The sequence below is a fragment of the Borostomias antarcticus genome (genome assembly GCF_949987555.1).
Source record: "Borostomias antarcticus genome assembly, chromosome: 3".
NCBI classification, from domain to species: Eukaryota; Metazoa; Chordata; class Actinopteri; order Stomiiformes; family Stomiidae; genus Borostomias; species Borostomias antarcticus.
This window is the reverse complement of record NC_140236.1, coordinates 9,967,456-9,978,090: the sequence shown is the minus strand read 5'-3', so window position 1 is coordinate 9,978,090 and position 10,635 is coordinate 9,967,456. Positions and strand designations below refer to the sequence as shown.

The window sequence follows — 10,635 nt, the reverse complement described above, 5'->3', positions numbered from 1 at the left end:
AGGCGCCTGACTTCACACAGCGCTTTTCTGCGCTGCCCATAAGGCTGCATGTGAAAAAGGCGCTGGCCGTTAAAAAAAAGACGTCTAGCGTGAGCACGGCCTAATTCCTCATCATCATCATCATCACATTTCAGTGCAAACTATCAGCTGTCACATACTTCAGAAAACAACATATCATTACAGTACATATCATTACTGTACATACGGTTGAATGTTGACTGCGTGTTTGTGTCTACCTGCTGAGTGAAACCTGAGGGGTAATGTGACTGGCATGGCTGTGTTGTTGGACCTGTACAGAAGGCCCTCTGCATTGGTCGCTGCGTTCAGCAGGACGAGGCTCGCTCCGGCTCCTCCTTGTCGCTCCAACTGGACGAACCGTCTGTCCCGAAGTAGCGGTCTCCAAAGTCCCCTTTGACAACAGAGAACACACAACGGACTGAGACCTACTTTAGATAAAGGTCTCGCGACGCGAGGGTTGCTATACAAAGAAGGAGCACTGTGTGGGCACATCTTTGAGACGGAATACAGCGCAGGGCCACACTACAGTGTGTATCCCTGAGGTGTAGCCAGCAGTAGGCACCCAACAACACTGACTCCCCCCCACCTCACTAGTGTTTGTGGTTGAGTGTGCCCACCTCACTAGTGTTAGTGGTTGAGTGTGCCCACCTCACTAGTGTTTGTGGTTGAGTGTGCCCATTTCACTAGTGTTTGTGGTTGAGTGTGTCCACCTCACTAGTGTTTGTGGTTGAGTGTGCCCATCTCACTAGTGTTTGTGGTTGAGTGTGTCCACCTCACTAGTGTTTGTGGTTGAGTGTGCCCACCTCACTAGTGTTTGTGGTTGAGTGTGCCCACTTCACTAGTGTTTGTGGTTGAGTGTGCCCACCTCACTAGTGTTTGTGGTTGAGTGTGCCCACCTCACTAGTGTTTGTGGTTGAGTGTGCCCACCTAACTAGTGTTTGTGGTTGGGCATGCCTACCGATCCCAGGGATGACGTGCAGCAGGTCATCCAGACTCTTGTCCACGGCGGTGGTGATGATCTTGACCTTGGGGAAGGCGTAGGCCACGGAGTGGACACCCAGCTCCGCCATCAGCAGAGATACCAGCACTATGTTCTCCTCCTGGACCTCGTGGTCCTGCAATACAAACAAACAAATAAACAAACAAACACAGTTTTTGAGTTTTTTTAGGCTGAGAAAAAAGCAAATCGGACTCAAGGTTAAACTTTGGAAGCCATACGACTAGTTAGACATACTGCAGACAACAACCCCTGATTGGTGGATCATGAGGGGCGTGTCCGTCAGTGTGGCCACCCACCAGCAGGACCCGTACGGCCATCATGGCGGCGGCGCCGGTGGACACGGTGCTGTCCATCAGGATGATGTGGTCGTCGCCGATGTCTTTGGGCAGACGCAGGTAATGCAGCTGGAGAGGCCAGGGGAGAGAGACAGGGTTACCATGGAGACAAAATCAGGAAGGGGGCGAATCTAGTTACCAAGGAGACAACTCGGTGAGGTGGAATAACAGGAATAAAGAGATGATGCAACAACAACAACAACATCACCAAAAATTAGTTTTGGTCCGTGCCCTTTTGAGGAGGAGTCAGAAAGAGATGAATCAAGTCGGCGTCGGGCTTCCTCCCTCACCTCGGGTTCCCCCGAGTCCAGGTTGGTCTGGATCAGGATCTTGCCGATGCGGACGTCCTTGCACACGGCCCTCAGGGCGGGCTCCATGGTCTCCCCCGCCCGCAGGATGGACACGCCCGTGATCTGAGGGGGGGGGGGGGGGAGGGGTGGGAACTGCTTCAGTCGTCGTGGTCCACTCAGCACCAGCCGCCATTAGACTTTTTAACGCATCCTCTGACTGGCGGGGCGCCATGCCATGGACTTAACTGACACTTTAGATTGACATTTTAAAATGAACTGACATTTTAGATTTTAGATTGCGATCTTATTGTATTGTACTGCACTTTTTGGGGATTTTGATAGTTGATTGTGCCTTTTAATGCCCTTGTGTGATATCTTTTTACTGTTTTTATTGTGCGTTGTGTGTTTTACAGTATGTTGTTCATGTGCTACAACAAGGGGATTTCCCCATTTGGGATTATTAAGTTTTCTTTCTTTCTTTCTTTCTTTCTTTCTTTCTTTCTTTCTTTCTTTCTTTCTTTCTTTCTTTCTTTCTTTCTTTCTGCCCGCCCGCCCGCCCGCCCGCCCGCCCGCCCGCCCGCCCGCCCGCCCGTCCGTCCGTCCGTCCGTCCGTCCGTCCGTCCGTCCGTCCGTCCGTCCGTCTCTTCATCTGCATTGTGAGGCCAGCGGTGCTAGGTGCTGTGCTGTGATGGATGGGGGATTCACCCCTCTGATGTATGGGGGACTCACCCCTCTGATGTATGGGGGACTCACCCCTCTGATGTCTCTGATGTATGGGGGACTCACCCCTCTGATGTATGGGGGACTCACCCCTCTGATGTATGGGGGACTCACCCCTCTGCCGCTGTAGCTGCGTCCCTCGTACTCCGGGCCCTGCGGCGTCTGCACCGTACAGCGCTGTCACGGGAGAGGAGGGCTTTACTGTACGCACAGAGTCTTCTTTAATGTACGCACAGAGTCCTCTTTACTGTACGCACAGAGTCCTCGCCATCTCACAGGCAAAATACGCCTTGTCGTATATGTACACGCACGCACGCACGCACACACACACACCTGAGAGGGCAGGAACGTTAAGGCGTGCTCGATGAGGAGGCGCATCAGTCTCTTTGAGTAGAAGATGAACTCGTCTCGACTGGTCTCCTTATTCCTGCGTCGGGAGAGAGGGGAGGGACAAACAAAATGGAGGTTCTAGAGGAGCAGCAGTGGGAGCGCGGGGGGGGGCTGGGGTGGCAGGCGAGCGTGACCAGGCCGGTTCTGTCTGCGTCTGACCTGATGATGGTGTGCAGGCCTCGGACCTGCGGCGTGCTCTCCATCACGCTGAGGGTCTGGGGGAGGGGATGGGTCTGCTGGGCCGAGGCCAGGACCGCCCTGGGACCCCCAAACACCCAGGAGAGAGAGAGAGAGAAAGAGGAGGGAGAGAGAGAGAGAAGAGAAAGAGGAGGGAGATAGAGAGAGAAGAGAGAGGAGCATTAATTGCTGCTAAATTAGTACAAAAAACATGAGAACAACTAATAATAAGCCAACCTAAATAATTAGCTCATTGCTTGTGTTGCTATAATTTTACACACATTTTGTTAAATTACATTGTTGAATCGTATGTATTGTGTTGTGTTTCACCTAAGTTTCTTTACAATGCAGGGTTTCTGAATGTTGAATGCATAGGAAGTATATAAAATGTACTTCCGGTGCATTCAATATTCATAAATCCTGAATACTGTATCTGTACCTACTGTATAGGTATGTGTGAATGATTTCATGTGTAGGTGCAAACTGCAGCTGTGTAATGTAGCTGCATGCACGTTTGTGTATTAAGGTGTGTATGTGGATCTACAGTTATTTCTGTAATCCCACTGTTGCTTTGGTTACATGAACATTTGTTCTTTCGTGCCAATAAAGCCCATTGAATTGAACTCAATCGAATTGAGAAGAGGGAGAGGAGAGAGAGAGGAGAGAGACAGAGGAGAGAGAGGAGAGAGAGACAGAGGAGAGAGAGGAGAGGGAGACAGAGGACCGAGAGAGAGAGAGGAGAGGAGAGAGAGAGAGAGAGGAGAAAGACCCAGAGGAGAAAGAGAGACAGAGAGGAGAGAGATAGAGAGGAAAGAGAGAGTCCAAACAAGAGGGATACACCATCAGCACATCTCAGCTACATGCATTGGCGCACTGGTTCACAGGGACCACACATAAGACAGAGGAGAGACGCGGCCGGCCTACCTGACACTGAGCTCACGCTGCGTAGAGAGAGAAGCACAGACAGAGAGAGAGCATGAAGGAGAGAGGAAGACCGCCACAGGGTGGCGCCATCTTCTGATGAACCAATGAGGCTCAGCGTCGCTGCCCCCTACTCACCTCCTCCAGCTGGCTGTGGACATGCTGCACGATCAGATCAATGGCCACCATGTTCCCTCCACCTGGGGGGAGAGAGGGAGAGAGAGAGGAGAGGGAGAGAGAGAGGAGAGGGAGAGAGAAGGAGAGAGAGAGGAGAGGGAGAGAGAAGAAGAGAGAGTGAGAGAGAGAGAGGGGGGAGGGAGGGAGAGAGAGAAAGAGAGGAGGGAAAGAGAGAGAGGGGGGACGGAGGGAGAGATAGGGGAAGGGAGAGAGAGAGAGAGAGGGGGGAGGGAGGGAGAGAGTGAGAGGGAGGAGGAGAGGGAGAGGGAGAGGGAGAGGGAGAGGGAGAGGGAGAGGGAGAGGGAGAGGGAGAGGGAGAGGGAGAGGGAGAGGGAGAGGGAGAGGGAGAGGGAGGAAGGGAGGGAGAGAGAGAGAGAGAGAGAGAGAGAGAAAGAGAGAGAGAGAGAGAGAGAGAGAGAGAGCTGTATAGCGGCTTGTATAGCTGTGTAGACAGGATGACACCATCGGTCCTGAGGAGGCGGTATTGAGAGGTGACACGGCTCTCACCTCGAGGCACCACGATGTCGGCCAGCCTCATGGCGGGCTCGATGTACTGCTCGAAGGCCGGCTTCACAAACTTGTTGTACTGCTTAATGACCCCCTCGATGTCCCGCCCCCTCTCTGTGATGTCCCGCCGCAGCCGTCGGACCAGCCGGATGTCCGAGTCCGTGTCCACGAAGATCTTCATGTCCAGCAGCTGCGGACAGACAGGACACAGGACCGTGGTAGAGTGTAGTAGCACTTTAGAAAGCACCGGCATAGTAGCACTTAGAAAGCCCGTACTCGAGGCACTGGAAATTAGAAAGGTTATGATTGAGCTGCTCTCTTTGTGCTCTTACTTATTTCCTGCTCTATATGACAGACGTCATCTAAAAAAAAAAAGGGGTTGCACAACCTTACCTGTAGAAGTTCCTTGTCTACAAAGGACATGATTCCCTCAAAGATGATCACACTAGCACCATAGACCGTTTTCTACATCAGGGAGAGAGACATTACATTAGTCATTTATTGTAGTTTACAATAATTGCATTTAACCTAGGAAGTCAGTGTACTACTACTGACAGACAATAGTAGAGCCCGACCGATATATCGGAAGAGCCGATATATCGGCTGTTTTTTGACCTTTTTAACGACATCGGTATCGGCCGTTATGCAGCCGATATGTCCCTATTTAAAAACCATTATTTCCGCCTGTATTTTCCACTTAAACGCTGTAAAATAAAATAAAAACGGTTATTATAGTTAACAAAAACTAACTAAAAACATCTCTCCTAGGTCAAAATGCTGAGAAGCTTTGTTTCCTATTTTATAATCTGCCACTGCTTGAGTGGCAGTACTAGAGACTGGAGAGGCTAACCATGGCGCCAGTGGTACAGGTCCTGGTCCATGTTAGATTGCTAAAATGGCATGTTCATTTGTGCATTTTTTGTTTTTGTTCATTCAAACAGAAATGTTCTTGTCATATATTGACACTGAATATTGTGATAATTAGATTTTTTTTTTTTTTCAGTTTTTCAGCTTGATTTGAAAATGTAGCACTTTTTTTTATATATGGGTCCAAAATATCGGTATCGGTCAGCTACAGTAAGACTCTCCTAAATCAATATCGGTATCGGACACAGAAATCTGATATCAGTCGGGCTCTAGACAATAGTTTAATCAAATTCCTCTTTGACATATTATTTGGCAATGTGGCGCTGCTACGCTACCCAGTCTTTCTGTCTGCCGTGCGTGGTGAAGTCGTACACCGGGATCTTGACGCTCTTGCCCTGTTTGAGCCGGCGCAGGGTGGCGACCAGCAGCTCGAAGTCGAAGGCGCCCGGGTGGTCGAAGTTATAGTCGTTACTGGCAGCCAGCGCCTGCTCTTCAGGGGACAACACCTGCAGAGGACAGGAGACTGACTTCAAATCAACAATAACAACAACAACAACAACGACGACAACAACAACAACAACAACAACAGCAACACTGGCGACCCGGGAGACAACACTACAGAGCACAGGAGACTGACCTCAGATCACAACAACAACAACAACGCAACAGCACAGCAACAACGCTATGCCATATATGGTGATGTACCAGAGTGAGTGGTCAACAATAACAAGCTAGCGAATTATGGCCGGTTTAAAGGGGGAGGGTTGAATTTTGGAAAGAAATGTCAGGCAATGCACCGGACTAAACTAGCATGTGTTAGCATGTGCTCAAAATAATACAAGGATATGCAATGTTTTTCAAAGGGAAGGAAAATGAATGGGTGTGTATGTGTGTGTCTGTGTGTGCGTATGTGTGCATCTGTGTGCATGTTCATGTAGACAGGGGGCAGTGTGTTGTCCTCTGCTGTTCTATAAAGGGAGAGGGAGATTAGCGCGCCATGTGAGCACTGAGGGATTCTGCCTAGGCTCACTCACAGGCTCAGAACAGTCAGAGGAATCATGACACTTAAACCGACCCCTCAAAACAAACAGTGACAAGCCCAGTGGATAGTGAGAATCAGCGTAATAACATAGTAATAAAACATTAATAATGTTGTTACCATGTAGCATGTGTACAATTGAGACCAGGTGATTTGGGGTCAGTGAAATAATGTTACATTCAACCATTAAAGAGTAGAACCCCTCCACACCTGCAGAGTGACAGGTGCGTCGGAGAGGACCAAGGGTCAACTTTAGTAAAGAACTCTCACACACCGTCTTCTTCACTTGCAGTCAATCCATTTATTATACATAATGTTACATATAATACATTTATTGACTGCAAGTGAAGAAGACAGTGTGCAGGAGTTATTTCTCTCTACCATATTCTCCCAGAAAGACACTGAACTGTACCAAGACAGACATGTACACACACACACACACACACACGATACACACACATACAGTACATACAGTATGTGTACATAGCATACAGTACATATGTATGAAGGATGGAAGCCATAGGCCTAATTAAAAGAGGTGAACAGACAGAGCATGCAAGTAACATCCACAAACACACACACACACACAGCTAAGCGACCTGGTCACCTTGTAGAAGCAGTCCATGGACAGCAGCACCACCCAGGGCACGTCCAGAGCCTCGATGATCTTATTAGCCACCGTGGTCTTCCCCGAGGCACTGCCCCCACACAACCCTACCCGGACAAACAAACATGCTTATATTGTGTGTGTGTGTGTGCGTGCGCGTGTGTGTGTTACTACCGTATATGAAGTTTGAACACTTTCTAACACTACTTGTATCTAATATGGATTTGCAACAATGGCGTCCGTGACCCACACACCGATGACGAAGGCTTCTTTGGACTGGGCGCCGTGCTCGTCGTACCAGGGCGGCCGGCCCGCCGTGTAGATGGTGCGCGTGCCGGTGCGCAGCAGCGACGGCTCCGTCTGGCTCAGGGAGATGCTCTTCCTGCGGGGGGCGCTGGCGGGGGGCAGCAGCCGGTCCAGAGAGTCCTCCCCACTCCCGCTGAAACACACACAGCAGCACGGGCAGCTCACAGCAGGGGCAACCCAGGGAGACGTGGAGTAGCCGGTGAAACTCACTCCTCAAAGGGGAGCCGACAGCCCCTCCGAAAGGGACGTCCCGATCGGCGTGTCCGCCGCACAAGCGGGTGAGCTTGTGGAACGTGGGTTTGAATCCCACCCTGGGCAAGCCCTTGACGTGGGTTACACAGGCAGGCCCAGTCCGCCCATCAAAGTTCAAGCTTGTGTCATTAGAGTCAGAATTGCTCTCTCTACTCTATGGACATATGTATGCGTGCGGTGTATTATGTAGTCAGTCCAGGGTTTTTCCTGCGTAGAGGAATTTTTGGCGCATTCCCCAAAGAGATTTTAGCCAGAGCCAAAGGAAAATCACCAGTGCCAAAATGCTAAAAAAATAGATTAAAAATAGCAATTCAAATCCTCTCCAAATGTGTTAGATAGCTTGTTTCAAGTGCAGCCCATCCCTCTTTCTTGCATTGTCCATGGTTTGAACTACTAGTAATCGAGATAATTAATAGACAGGTTATCGGTATCTTAAACATTTTGGCTTCATATCCATTTTGTGTCATGTCAGGATATTTACCGCGATTGTGAAAAGTGAGCTCAGTCAGAACGACAGCGAATAATAAAGGCCTATAGTATATAGTGGCAGGCTACTCGGCATAAAACAAAGGTTTCCCCAAAAATGGTGTGTGCATCACCCCCCAAAGACCCATTCTGAGCCAGGAAAAGCCCTGAATAAGTTACACACTTTCTCGACTAAAGTCTTGTAATTAATTAAAGTGTATGAAGTGATTCAGGGGTTTGGAGTGAGCTACATATTACTTGTGAAATGTCTTAAGTACAACTGTCTGGAACAGAGAAAGGGAGGTGTTTAATAAAAGCTCTAGTTACAGAGAGAGTAGTGGTGGACTGGGCCTCGCAAAGACAGGATAGTCTTCTGGATAGTCTTCTGGATAGTCTTCAGGATAGTCTTCTGGATAGTCTTCTGGATAGTCTTCTATCATGTACTGTCCTGCCAGAGCTGCAGTGTTCTGGTGATCTGGTTGTCACAGTCATTGTCACTTGTCATTGGGGTTAGAATCTTACACTGTTTGAAATATCTCATATTCCACAGGCGATACCTCTCTGGTAGTTGGTCTCTGGTATTTTGGTCAGCAGGGAGTTGACAAGCATTTACGTTTCGCACACTCAGAAGAGAGTGAAAACAGCATATGGGAACAATGGCAGATTGCACCCCTCAGTGACCAACTTACGTAGGACCATGTGAGCTGAGTGGACGTGTCACTGTCCAGCCCTCTGGATCTACTGAACAGTCTCCAGTCTCTCTATTTTCACACAACAGCCTCAGCTCAGAGTCTTATGTGGCTATTTATAGCTCTGGCCGTGCCGTGCTCCTGGTCACAACAACAAAGGCAGCATTCACATTTGACAGAACCGCCTCCGTCCGTTACACACGGCTCCAGCGCCGAGGACAGAGCTACGCTAGGAGAACGACAGGGGTCCCTTACCTGCGGTCAGGTCCGAGTGACCAGCAGCCTGAGATCCTTGCTCCTGTGTAGCCCGGTAGAGTCATGTCTGCCTCAGAAAATAACTTCTGACCGTCCACCAGCTCAGCTCCTTAGTACCTCTCAAAGCAGGACGCACGCTCACTAACGCTCACCAGGGAGGCGAGGTACTCAGAAGACCATACTGTACAGTTACCTTGGGTCAAATCCACTTCTGACATAACCCTCCCTGTCACGACAATCTAATCCCAGTCAGGCATGCATACTCCTCCCAACACATCTCTACCCAGAGGAGAGAGGACAATGACATGCTCTCTCTCTCTCTCTTCTACCTCAGTCTGTTCTGAATTTAAGAGGATTGGCTGGTATTAGTAGAGACTGTCCTCTGTTGATCAATCTTGTTGAGTTAAAGTTAATGCTTAGGGCAGCATACAAGCAAACTGCAGGACAAATATGATTTATGTGGCTGTCTATTATAAACTTTATCACTCATCTAAAAGCAGTAGCCTATCTTCAAGGCCTCGCTGGACCTAATTAGGTGGGGAGTTGAGCTTAAGACCAAGGGTGTAGTGGTGACTAATTTTTTAAGGAATTCAAGGGTCTTTTTATTGGGCACAATGTGACATTGAGCAACGAACACAGCGCACAACACATACATGCTTTCTTCAGGTGTCGCAGGAGGACATTGTTCCCTGCATTTCTCCCATCCAAGCTGTCCTGCTCCAGGGACAGTGGGCAGCCATCGTTCATTCATGCTTAGTCAAGGTCTGAAGAGCATGTTTTTCGTATTGTGTTCTTTGGGAGGATACCCTTACGAACATGGGGAGAGAAATGGGTATACTGTAGCAGAAATGTTACCGTTTTTTATGTTAGTGGTGTTTAAAGAAGCCTGTAGGCCTACTATGGGTCGATGGACACTCCGTCCACCAGTAGCCTACACCACTGCTTGAGACAATTTTGCAATATTCTAGGGGCAAGGAACAGGCGCTTTCTGATGTCTACATTGGAAGGGATAAATGTTCCGGCAAAAATGTTGCAAGGAACGGACAATCAGACAATATAGCGTCGAGCTAGAGGGAACTCCCACACGGCTTCGCTTGATGCTATGATGATGATGACGCGTCTGTGATAAGCCTACTCTTCAGCGACCGCATCAGGTCCCCCTGACTACAAGTAGGCAGGATGATGATTATTGTCACTACATTTTTCCACCCCGTGAAACGATAGTCTAGGCCTTAAAATTAAGATCCAAGCAGGTGGCATAAATATTATAGAATCGTCCCTTCGTTATCGAAGGGGAGGAGATGAGAAGGTCACGGTGCGATTGGGTCAGCACAGCAGCGAAGGGGTATTTAGAGGCGTAGGCTATACAATGAGTATTCGTTTAACCACCCCCAGAAAGAGACACAACGTGAAATATAAATATGCTACCTGTCCGAGCGGGACGACATCTTTTTTCCGCACTCCGTTTCTATGGGGATCCTGTGCCCTCGAAGTCGGAACACCGGCTGACAAGCGCCATGAATTCTTTATAATTGCCTCGAAGGATTATGGGTAATGTAGTTGATCAGGGACTGCACTCTGAGCCTAGCAGCTATAGCTGGCTTTTGCTCACGTCTTCAC

General features: G+C 49.1%; 1 pseudogene across 1 annotated transcript; it reads right to left on the bottom strand.

The window, feature by feature from the left end:
* Window positions 1-323: 323 nt before the first annotated feature.
* On the bottom strand, window positions 324-10,534 carry LOC311307201 (uridine-cytidine kinase-like 1; annotated as a pseudogene). Its single transcript has 15 exons — window positions 10,444-10,534; window positions 7,303-7,487; window positions 7,049-7,155; window positions 5,738-5,908; window positions 4,929-5,000; window positions 4,536-4,725; window positions 3,990-4,051; window positions 3,855-3,871; window positions 2,913-3,011; window positions 2,697-2,790; window positions 2,478-2,540; window positions 1,644-1,766; window positions 1,315-1,422; window positions 977-1,133; window positions 324-409 (listed from the first exon to the last, which is right to left on the bottom strand). The product of its transcript is annotated as a uridine-cytidine kinase-like 1 (transcript).
* Window positions 10,535-10,635: the final 101 nt, after the last annotated feature.